Source organism: Uloborus diversus, unplaced genomic scaffold, assembly GCF_026930045.1.
Source record: "Uloborus diversus isolate 005 unplaced genomic scaffold, Udiv.v.3.1 scaffold_708, whole genome shotgun sequence".
Classification (NCBI taxonomy): Eukaryota; Metazoa; Arthropoda; class Arachnida; order Araneae; family Uloboridae; genus Uloborus; species Uloborus diversus.
The window spans coordinates 26,447-38,291 of record NW_026558910.1 but is presented as its reverse complement, the minus strand read 5'-3'; positions in this window follow the sequence as shown (position 1 = coordinate 38,291).

Genomic DNA, 11,845 nt, shown 5'->3' with positions numbered 1-11,845 from the left:
CTTTTCAAGAAAAAAAGAATAAAATTAAGTCATATTTTTGATTTAATATTTCTCTGGAGAGGGAGCTTGACATGTATAAAATAACTTCGGAGATTAAATGTCGGCAATGAAGGTAATAAGCAAGTAATAAGCTTAGTAAGCGAGTAATATGTTTAGTTTAATATCGAAAATATGAAAAACAGATCAGTAATTAATGAGACATGAAACAGTAACAGAAATAAGTACAGCAATTAGTTGTATGTTTATTTTGAGAACTTTTTTATACTACATTTCTATTACAAAGTTGCAAACCCACTAAAAATGTTTTAAAACAGTTACAAAAACCAATATGATTATGAGTGGGTGTAGAAAAGGAGTCAATACTCATATCAAGTAGAAAATATAAGGGAGTAAGTAATAGCATTTTTTGATTTAAAATGAAAAATACAAGCTATACAAAGAAAAAGAACTTCCCAGTAACTCTTACTTTTTTCGGATTGTCAAATTCGTTCAAGAAAACACAACATTTTATTCCTTACTAGGCCTGCGGCGACCAGCTGGTCCGCCTTTTTGCGCCAGAGTTGCCGCCTTCGGCGGCTGCTTAGGCAATTTAGCGACGGTATTAATCAATGTTTGTCTCTTTTTTCTCAATATTATCATTCGCCTTTTCACACCGATGTTGCCGCCTTCGGCGGCTGCTTAAACAAATTTCGTGGCGGTATCGATCAATCTATATCTATGTATATCATTAGTAGTTTGAATAAAATATTTTCTGGATCTATCTCCAGTTCCGTCGTTTGGAATATTTTTAAAGGAGGGGGAGACACAAACGACATACTCTTCATGCACATTTTGTCGAAAAATAACAAAAAGCACTTCCACTTTTATGTGAAAGCTTTGTTTTTTCAAAGTCATGGTGTGGGGGGGGGGGGGCACTGACACCCCGTTAAAATTCCTTAAATGATGGGCATGCCTCTTTCTTGCTGTCCATCTGCTATATCGAACTCTATATTTGTCTATCTATCAATCTATACGATCTGCGCATATCTACCTCCTGACAGTACACTCTTTTTTTTTATTTATATAAGTATTAATTCAAAAACAAAAACATTTTTTGTGCACTCAACCTCTATCTATCTCTGTATCTACCTAACCTAATCGCCAATTCGTAACAGAAACGAAGATCATGCAAAAAATCGCGGGCTTTATTTATTTAATCAAAATAGCCCTCAAAAATAAAGGCTCTATGTTCCCCGTAGTGTTCAAAAAGTAGCACTTAAAAAAAAAAAAAAAAAAAGTGAAGAGAAGGCAAACGATTTCAGTTGGATCACGTGATGAGGTAAACTCGGAACTCAGCCGGCAAGCGAACAGCTCGCGTTGTGTTCTGCCATTAAAAAATTGTAAAAAAAAAACAATTGCGTATTTTTCAAAACTTTTTTCTTCTGAAGGGGGCGGAATGTTTTTACTATTACCAACTAAAATTTTAGAATTGAATGTTCAATACTTGTCGCAGGATGGATTTCGAAAAAAACTAAACCCAGAAAAAAATGTAAAATAAAGGTTTTTTCAAAAATCTATAAAAAATACAAAAATTGCTCTATCTTCAAAATTTTTTCATTCATCATTTAAAATTAAATTTCCTACACAATAGTACAAAAAATATCCGTCTGGCGCGATTGGTTCGGGATCTGTGAGGTCAAGAGTACTAAAAAGTGCTAAAAATAACATAAAACATTAAATAACTTTTTTTCAAATTAAAATATCAAAAATCGAAGCCCGAGGTGCACATTTTCAGCAAAAACTGCACCTGTGTACCAAATTTCATCTTTCTAGGCCTTACCGTTTTCCCAGGATGCACGCCACAAACACACACACACACAAACATCTTTTTGTTTTATTATATGTACTAGCCGCCTGCGGCGACCAGCTGGTCCGCCTTTTTACGCAATTCGCTTTTTTGCTCCAGGGTTGCCGCCTTCGGCGGCTGCTTAGACAATTTAGCGACGGTATTAATCAATGTTTTCTCTATATAACAATATTATCATTCGCCTTTTTACGCCAATTGTTGACTTCCTCGGAGGCTGCTTAAAAAAAATAGTCGATTTTATTAATCAACCTTTTTCTCTATGCATCAATATTAACATTCGCCTTTTTACGCCAAGGTTGCCGCCATCGGCGGCTGCTTAAAAAAATTTTTGTGTTGAATAATGTATTTTCTAGATCTATCTCCCGTTACGTCCTTTAGAATATTTTTCAGGGAGGGGAGGCACAAAAGGCATACTCTTCATGCAAATTTTGTCGGAAAATAACAAAAAGCATTTCCATTTTTATTTGAAAGCATTGTTTTTTCAAAGTCATGGTGTGTGAGGGGTACCTCTGATAGTAATTAACAATCCTTTTTATGTAAAAAAAAACATTTTATGCCCTCTTAATATCATCTCTTTATCTACCAAACATAACACCAATCCCTACAAAAATCATGCAAAAAAACCGCGAGCTTTATTTATTTATTTAAAATTACACGCAAAAAAGGGCTCTATGTTCCCTTTAGTGTCCAAAAAGCAGCGCTTGCAAAAGTTAAAAAAAAATCACCGCTTTTATTGAATTAAAATGCGCAAAAATATTTGACCAAAAATAAATATAGCAAAGAGTCCAGAAAAAAAAAAAGTTGGAAAAATCAAGATCTGAGAAATCTCTGAACGTTAAAAAAAAAGTGAAGAGAAAGCAAACGATTTCCGTTAGGTCACGTGATGAGGAAGTGCGGAACTCAGCCGGCAATGCTTACAGGTCGCGTCGTGTTCTGCATTTAAAAAATTGTAAAAAAAAAAAACTTTTGCGTATTTTTAAAAACTTTTTTCTTCTGAAGGGGGCGGAATGTTTTTACTATTACCAGCTAAAATTTTAGAATTGAGGGCTCAATACTTTTTGCAGGATGCGTTTAGAAAACAATTAAACCCCAGAAAAAAATGCAAAATAAAGGTTTTTTTCAAAAATTCATAAAAAATACAAAAAGTGCTCTATCTTCAAAATTTTTTTGCTCATCATATTTAAAATTAAATTTTCGACACTATAGTACAAAAAATATTTGTCTGGCGCGATTGATTCGGGGTCTGTGAGGTTAAAAGTACTAGAAAGTGCTAAAAATCACATGAAACATTAAATAACTTTTTTTCTAATTAAAATATCAAAAATCGAAGCCCGAGGTGCACAACTTCAGCAAAAACTACACCTGTATACCAAATTTCATCTTTCTAGGCCTTTCCGTTTTCCCGGGATGCGCGCCACAAACACACACACACACACACACACACACACAAACATCTTGTTTTATTATCTGTATAGAATAGATAGAAGATAGATAGATTTCGTGCGAAATGTACAAAGCAAAAGACATTTTTCCAAAAAAAAAAAAAAAAAAAGAAAGAAAAAATACCTGCACAGAGATTGGCATATTTTTTGCTTTCTTACAAGTTGTTTTGTACAGAACATGTTCAATTACGAGCAACATGTAATATTTCGATTAGGTTGCATTGCTCTGAATAGGAAAACCTTTTTTTTAGCACATTCGATCGATAAATAAATAAATTCGATCGATAAAAAACGGTTTGAAGTAAACTAAATGTTGAATAAATAAGTACATCATTGATAAGGCAAGTAAAATTTATTAGAAGTGCAAAAAGAACTCTGGTGAGCAAGGATCTAAAAAATGATTGCAATTGTAAAATTTTTGATATGTCAATTTCCATCTTTTCGATGCACGAATTTAAAAAAAGAGAGAGAAAAATGAAACCAGGCAGTCTTTTTACTTTCTTCTATATCTAATATATAGAAGAAAGTATTGGATTCGTGCAAATTTTCGAATTTCGAATTTTGACGGATTCGAACGTTTTGAGGTGTGCTGAGTTCATTTCGACTATTTTTGGAAAATGTCTGTCTGTGTGTGTGTGTGTGTGTGTGTGTGTGTGTGTGTGTATGTGTGTGTGTGTGTATGTATGTGTGTCACGTCTGTGTGTGACCAGTTTTTTGTGGCCGCTCTGCAGCAAAAACTACCGTATGAAATCGAACGAAATTTGGTACACATATGTGCCCGTATGTGAACTTGTGCCCATTGGTTTTTGGCGCGAATTCCTCCAAGGGGGGTGGAGCAATGGGACGTTTTTTGAGTTACGCGTGCTTGCTATTCCTCAGGAAGTAACTGGCGGAATCAAACAAAATTTGGTCCATATGTTGCCATTAACAGGAACAGGTGCTGATTCAATTTTGGTGTCAATAACTCAAACGGGGGTTGAGCTATAGAACGCAGTGGTTGGAAGTAGCGCGCTACAAGTAGCGACGATACTGTAGTAGCTACATTTTTTAGTAGTTTGTAGTGTAGCGCACTACTTTTTAAAAAAAGTAGAGTAGCGAGTAGTTCGCTACAAAAAAAAAGTAGTTTGTAGCGATTTCTGAAAACTACTTTTGAATAAAGTTTCAAAAAAAAAAAAAAACGCGTTTTCAATCGAATATGACTAGTGCAAATCTTACGCGAGTTAAACCTGCACCAATCAGATTCGTAAGACTGTAAAATACGAACTGACCTCTAAAATATTATTTTGACGCCATACGTTGTATCTGTTTAACGCCATTAGTTTGTTTGGCATAGAAACTTTCACATTTTTCCAATATTCGCGTTGAATAGAGCATGCCTTAGAAAGAAAGAAACTATTTTTTTCCGTTTTATGCAAACTTTGCCAGTTAAGTAAAAAGCTTTCGGTATCAATGCCATTTGCACATGCAGTCGAATCTCAACTTACGCGAGGGATGCGTTTCAAACTTTAGATAAACAGCACGCTTATGTGAAATTATATTTCATCAATTTCATATTTAGAACGAAAAAAATGCGGAGCAGCGTTAACTTTCTGATGTTTCGACTAGTACGGTACGAGGAATTTTGGTTTTCAGTGATGCTAAAGAGAAATTCCATTCACGAAACTAATATTTAATACCCAGGAAAGAAGGTGATATAAGAACTGTGCTTCCGCTCCGAAAATTTTCGTGTTGCGGGTGAGGAATTTGCATCAGCTGTAAAATGCGTTTCTCGAGTAAAACTCGTTATATAGACATTTCGCGTTAGTCAAATTGCGTTGTAACCAGAGTCCACTGTTGCTAAAATTGCAAATTGAAGTAAAGTAAGCATTTTTAGTTATGTTTCATGTTTCGGATATTTTTCCTATTTCTTTCTCTTTTTTTCCCCTGATCGAGTGTTGATATATTAACATATTAAAAGTCAATTATTAAATGTTGTGAGTTTTTGAGGTTCTTTGTTAAAGTTGAAAAATGCTTTTATTTCATTTTATAAGGGGTGTAAGAAAAGAGATGGTGTCCAGGTCCGGAACCCTATCTCGAAGCTCAAAAGCAATTAATTCCTACGAAATATAAGTTCCTTTAAAATTAACTCACATAATAAAATTGAAGTTTTTCCCTTTTGTTTAAAAGATGCTTTTCATCATCTAAATCAATTTTATGTATATGTATGTTTATGTAAAATTTAAATCAAATTATGACTGGATTTATCTCAATTTCAAGTAGCCGAAAAACACTTCTTGAATGAAATATTATTTGCTGCCAGGAAAAATTAAAAATTTGAAGGTTGAATTCCTTCCACTTTTAAATCCTTTCTTGCAGGGAATATTCGTGCAAATGATAAAAAATGTTTGGATTGACGAACCGTTTCAGTAAAGGAAAGAAAGAATACATAATTTATAGCAATATTCCATGTTCAAATGAGCCAATATATCAATCTGAACAATTTTTTAATCATTTCATTCAATCCTCAAACGGTGCGTATGTGTATGTTATTTATTTATTTATTTATTTTTTAAAAGTAGCGAAGTAGCGACTACATTTCAAAAGTAGTTTGTAGTTGCTACATTTTGAAAAAAGTAGTTGTAGTTAACTACATTTGTGCTAAAGTAGTTGTAGTTCGCTACAAAAAAAAATGTAGTTTTTCCAACCACTGATAGAACGTTTTTTTTGTCGTCAATTGTGACTGCTGTATCTCAAGAAATAATGAACGGAATGAAAGAAAAATTTATCGGCAAGTAGCCCTTAGTGGGTATGAGCTGATTTTATTTTGATGTCAACAGCTAAAAAGGGGGGTAGCGCAATCGCCCGTTCTTTTTTTCCATTGTGAGTACCCTATCTCAAGAAGTAATGCTACGTTCTGGTTGAAATTTGGAATATATGTGAATCCATACGTAAACAGGCTTTGGTTCAATTTTGACGCCAATCGCTCCAAGAGGTGTTGATTTCTTTTTTTTTTTTTTTGCGAATAAAATTAGCTTTATTAATGCAACAGTAAGAAAGATAAATCGTAATAGATTGTCGTCTGCGATTTTAATTGTATGGAAATGATCGGAAATATTATCTCAATGATTTAAAATTTTTAACTGTTGCCATCTTATGTTTGTTAACAAATAAAATATTTGTAATTAATTCAAGCAAGGCTTTTAAAATAACTTTCAATTTTCGCTCTTTGCTTTGCTTTTGCAATAATTCAGACATTGAGATGGTCGTCAAGTTTTTGCATGTGTAATTTTGTTTTTGTTGGGAATATTGCTTCCTCGTCAAGCATGGGGAGGGATCAGAAAAAAAAAAAAAAGAAAAATATAGAAGAAAGTTTCGTGATGGCCACAACATACTAGTTTCAGATCGTTGCTAAAGTAAAATACCTGTAATAAACAGAAATGGTCTAGGAAAGTGGAGAATTTATAGGGTGAGGTAGTGGAGGTAGTTCCTAAAAACGAATGCGACTTCACTTCTAGAACAAAGACAGGGAGATACTATTTGTTAGGTCTTGTGTGCTAATATGTGCTAATGCAGCATCCTACACAAATTGAACTTTTCTTGCTTTCTTGATCTCAAAATCTGCTATTAATTTTTGTGCGTCCAAATTGTCTAAAATTTCATGTTCTATCGACAAAATTGACAAATTATTAAGTCTTTGCTGATGCGTAGCATAGTTGATCTTAAACAATTTTTTATGATTTTTAACTTCGAGAAAGATTTTTCACCTGATGCAACCGAAAGTAGCAGAGTTAATAAGATTCTTAATGCTATTGCTGTGTTGGGAAAAGTTGTAATTAATTCTTTTGTAAAGATATATTGTAAAAGTGTATGTGGATCATTATACTCGTTATCTGGAAAGTGTAGTTTTAAAGCATTAATCTCATCACATAAGGCCACGCCGTCAATGTCTGCTTCATTTCTTGAGTCATCTTTTAGTTTTGAATGTAAATCATTACAAGTCTTTAATAATTCATCTTTTGTGTGGCTAAATAATTTGCTATCGAAAAAGTCAAACACATCGTCAAATGCTTGTAGTTCTTTAAATCTACTTCTTAAAGAAATTAATGTCTGATCAAAGATTCTAAAAAAAAACTCTACTTTATAATTGGTTTTAGGATCTAACAGAACTTCGTCGCGTGGTTCATACTCAAATTGTTTGGGTTTTCGTTTTGGACGGAGTGATTTTACAGGCGTGAAATCGGCTTTAATATTGAGTTCGTGAGCTAGTTTGGTAGCTTCCTCTAAAACTACTTTAAAATGTTCATCTGTGCGACATTCCTCATGTTTTGCTATTAAATTTTTTAACAAATTTATACACATTTGTGTATTTAAGCACGGGCTTTGCATCATTTTGCTTAATGAATTAATTTCGTTTAAAACATCGAACCAAATAATAATTGAGCATATAAAATTATAATTTTGCATGTTTAATGCAAGTGAATAAGCTTTGTGTGTTGTAGTGCTGTCCCAATCCGAAGAATTTTCTGATATCTCCAGCAGAGCATCAAATATTTTGTCCAAGTGATAACGCAAAGGTTTGATTGCGTCAATTCTACTTGACCATCGCGTAGCACTTAAAGGTTTTAGTTTTATGTCGGGTGAATGTCTGCAAATAATGGACCATCTTTTTGTGATGAGAGAAAAAAAAAACATAAAAGTTCTTGGATCATGTCAAAGAAATTAATAGTTTCGTGCGAAATTCTTGCTGCATCATTGACTACCAAATTCAAAGTATGAGCTGAACAAGGAACAAAAAATGCGCGACTATTAATTTCTAAAATTCTCTTTTGCAATTCAATATGTTTTCCACGCATATTAGAACCATTATCATATCCTTGGCCACGCAAATTTTGAATATAAAGTTTTAACTCTGAAAATAATTTTAAACAAAATCTAACAGACCCTCGCCAGTAGAACTGGTTATCGGACAAAAACGTATGAAAATTTCGCATATCTCTATTTTTTGTTTGTATTATTTAATCTCAGTATTATTGTTAATTGCTCTGTGTGACACATCTGGTGTGCAGTCTAAAATAACGGAAAAATACTTCGCTTCTCTTACTTTATCCAAAATATAACTTTTTATTGTCCTGCCGAGTAAATCGATGATTTCATTTTGAATGCCGTCTCCCAAATAATGAGCCATACGAGTTGAATCCGACCTAGAGGATTAAATTTTAAGAATGTGTTCCCGCATAATTGAATCAAAAAGATGCAATCATTTCTATGGCTTTAAAAAAATTTCCATTATTGTGTTCAAACAATGTTTTCGATGAACTCCGAAAAGCCAAACATTGACGCGATAAAAATTTGACGACTGCAATTATTCTTTCTAGCACATCGTACCAATACTTTTTTTCGGAATCTAATAGCCTCAGTTGCATTTGATTTACGGTTGTCTTAGTTTTTAACATCTTATTCATTTGCACCAGGATTTTACGTTTTGATTATGGGAAACACTTGTTTCATGCCTTTTTACTTTCTTCTATATCTAATATATAGAAGAAAGTATTGGATTCGTGCAAATTTTCGAATTTCGAATTTTGACGGATTCGAACGTTTTGAGGTGTGCTGAGTCCATTTCGACCATTTTTGGAAAATGTCTGTCTGTCTGTGTGTGTGTGTGTGTATGTGTGTATGTGTGTGTGTATGTGTGTCACGTCTGTGTGTGACCAGTTTTTTGTGGCCGCTCTACAACAAAAACTACCGCATGAAATCGAACGAAATTTAGTACACATATGTGCCCCTATGTGAACTTGTGCCCATTAGTTTTTGGCGCGAATTCATCCAAGGGGGGTGGAGCAATGGGACGTTTTTCGAGTTACGCGTGCTTGCTATTCCTCAGGAAGTAACTGGCGGAATCAAACAAAATTTGGTCCATATGTTGGTATTAACAGGAACAGGTGCTGATTCAATTTTGGTGTCAATAACTCAAACGGGGGTTGAGCTATAGAACGTTTTTTGTCGTCAATTGTGACTGCTGTATCTCAAGAAATAATGAACGGAATGAAAGAAAAATTTATCGGCAAGTAGCCCTTAGTGGGTATAAGAACTGATTTTATTTTTGTGTCAACAGCTAAAAAGGGGTAGCGCAATCACCCGTTCTTTTTTTCCATTTTGAGGGCCCTATCTCAAGAAGTAATGCTACGTTCTGGTTGAAATTTGGAATATATGTGAATCCATATGTAAACAGGCTTTGGTTCAATTTTGACGCCGATCGCTCCAAGAGGTGTTGATTTTTTTTTTTTTTTTTGCGAATAAAAATAGCTTTATTAATGCAACAATAAGAAAGATAAATCGTAATAGATTGTCGTCTGCGTATTTCTCGTGATTTTAATTGTATGGAAATGATAGGAAATATTATCTCAATGATTTAAAATTTTTAACTGTTGCCATCTTATGTTTGTTAACAAATAAAATATTTGTAATTAATTCAAGCAAGGCTTTTAAAATAACTTTCAATTTTCGCTCTTTGCTTTGCTTTTGCAATAATTCAGACATTGAGATGGTCGTCAAGTTTTTGCATGTGTAATTTTGTTTTTGTTGGGAATATTGCTTCCTCGTCAAGCATGGGGAGGGATCAGAAAAAAAAAAAAAAGAAAAATATAGAAGAAAGTTTCGTAATGGCCACAACATACTAGTTTAATTTAATGATAAATGCTGCCAATCTGAGAAGCCTTTTGCATCACTAAAACTACTTGAATTGCTGCCAAAAATTTTACAACAGAAACAGTACACTGAATCTTTCAAAATGGAATAAACAAGCCAATATCTATTGACTTTCTCACCATTTGAAAGGTTTCTGTTGCCATGATTGGCAGCAAATTTTCTACCAGCGTCATTGATGGGGAAGTTGTGATTATGTTTTATGTACCTGAACAAGACCACGACCTACCAAAGCATTCGCATTATGAGTATCAATACTTTCAGGCCACGTTCCCGGATCATCACCACATTTTTCACGGACCGTGGATGGACCGCCGAAAGATGCCGAATCTCAGGGAAATCCTTTCGGACACATACATCTATTCAACCCGTCAAGCTTATCCGGGCCGTATTTTGTCACGGAAGACATGAAAAAGAATTCTGGAAATTGTGAAACACATTTTATCTCATCCCCAGCTGGCGCCCGGACTCTAATTAGCTGGGATAATCAGCACATAAGTCTTCCCCCCGACCTTCTGGAAGGGCAGATTTTCGGCAAATGTCCTGGAAATTTGTATTAATTTCGAACCTTATGTATCACATACGTCCATCATTTCAAAATTTTCCTGGAGGGCTCAAAAGATACATTATTTGTCAACGCATATTGCAGTAGACAGTCAAAATTAGAAATACTTTAAATCCGAACGCACTCCCACGAAGCTTTTATAAATTGCTCAACTATTGCTAAGGAACAGATGCATTTCGTGAAATAAATTAATTTCCTCACAGTGCATACAGGGGCGGACTGGGTCCTCAAGAGGGCGCCAGCCTTGACTCCCAAAGCACGCAAATTAGAAATAAATAAATAAATCAGCGAAGACACACACAGGTTCGAGGGCTATTTAAAAAAAAAAGAAAACACGAAGGCACAGAGTTTAATGGGCGCTAAAAAACCGAGAGCGCAGAGTTTCGAGGGCGCAAAAAAATGCGTAGGTGGTGAGGTTCGAGGGCGCACAGGTGGGAGGGCCAGGGCGTACCGCCCCGCAATGGTCTTCAAGACCAGTCGGCCTTTAAGTTAGCTCCACACACACTCACACGGAAAAGGAAGCTGGTTTTACTCGTAAAACCAAAATACTCCAGTGGCCAATTAACATTGGCCTTATTTTAATGCTGTCAAACTCACGCTAACAACAACAATGAGAGTATAATGGAAAAGTACTGAATATTTTCACGTTTTAATTGTTAAGAATATCAGATTTAAATTATAACATAATTGTACACATCATTCTTCTTCTTTTTTTTTTTTTTTTTGCAGCAAAAAAATTAAATATAATGTGCTAGCATTTTGAAAACTATTTAAGATTAAGAGAAATACTTTATAAAAATTAAAAAAGAAAACTAAATTTTAATGCACAGTAAGAGCTCAGTTTATGGCTCCCGTTCTTGGCGCCCCCCGCCCCCCATCTACGCATTGTCCTGATGATTATGTTAAAAAATACCTTGCTTTTGCGGGAAGAAGATATCGGGCTCAGTCATTTAACTTCACACCCCAATCCCGCACGTCACTACCTTTTTGGCTTGGTGTCCTAACGGGACGGCAACATTGTACAAAGTGACCGAACAAAACACAAGCAGAACAAGTTTTTACTACACTGCCAGTGAATAAACTGTGAGCCCCTCTCCAGCCTCGAGGGTTGCTTTTCATTTATTTTTTCCTTTTGTCTTGATATACTTCCAAAAAACATCAGGGCTATCTGGTATGCCTGGACTGGTAATTGAGTAAACATTGGAAAAGGTCAAAAAAGGTCATGAGTCCCTTCCGCCTGCTTTTTATTGAGCACTGGCCACAGGTGGTACTGAGAGTGAAGTTAAAAGAGTCCTGCTCTTTCTTGCT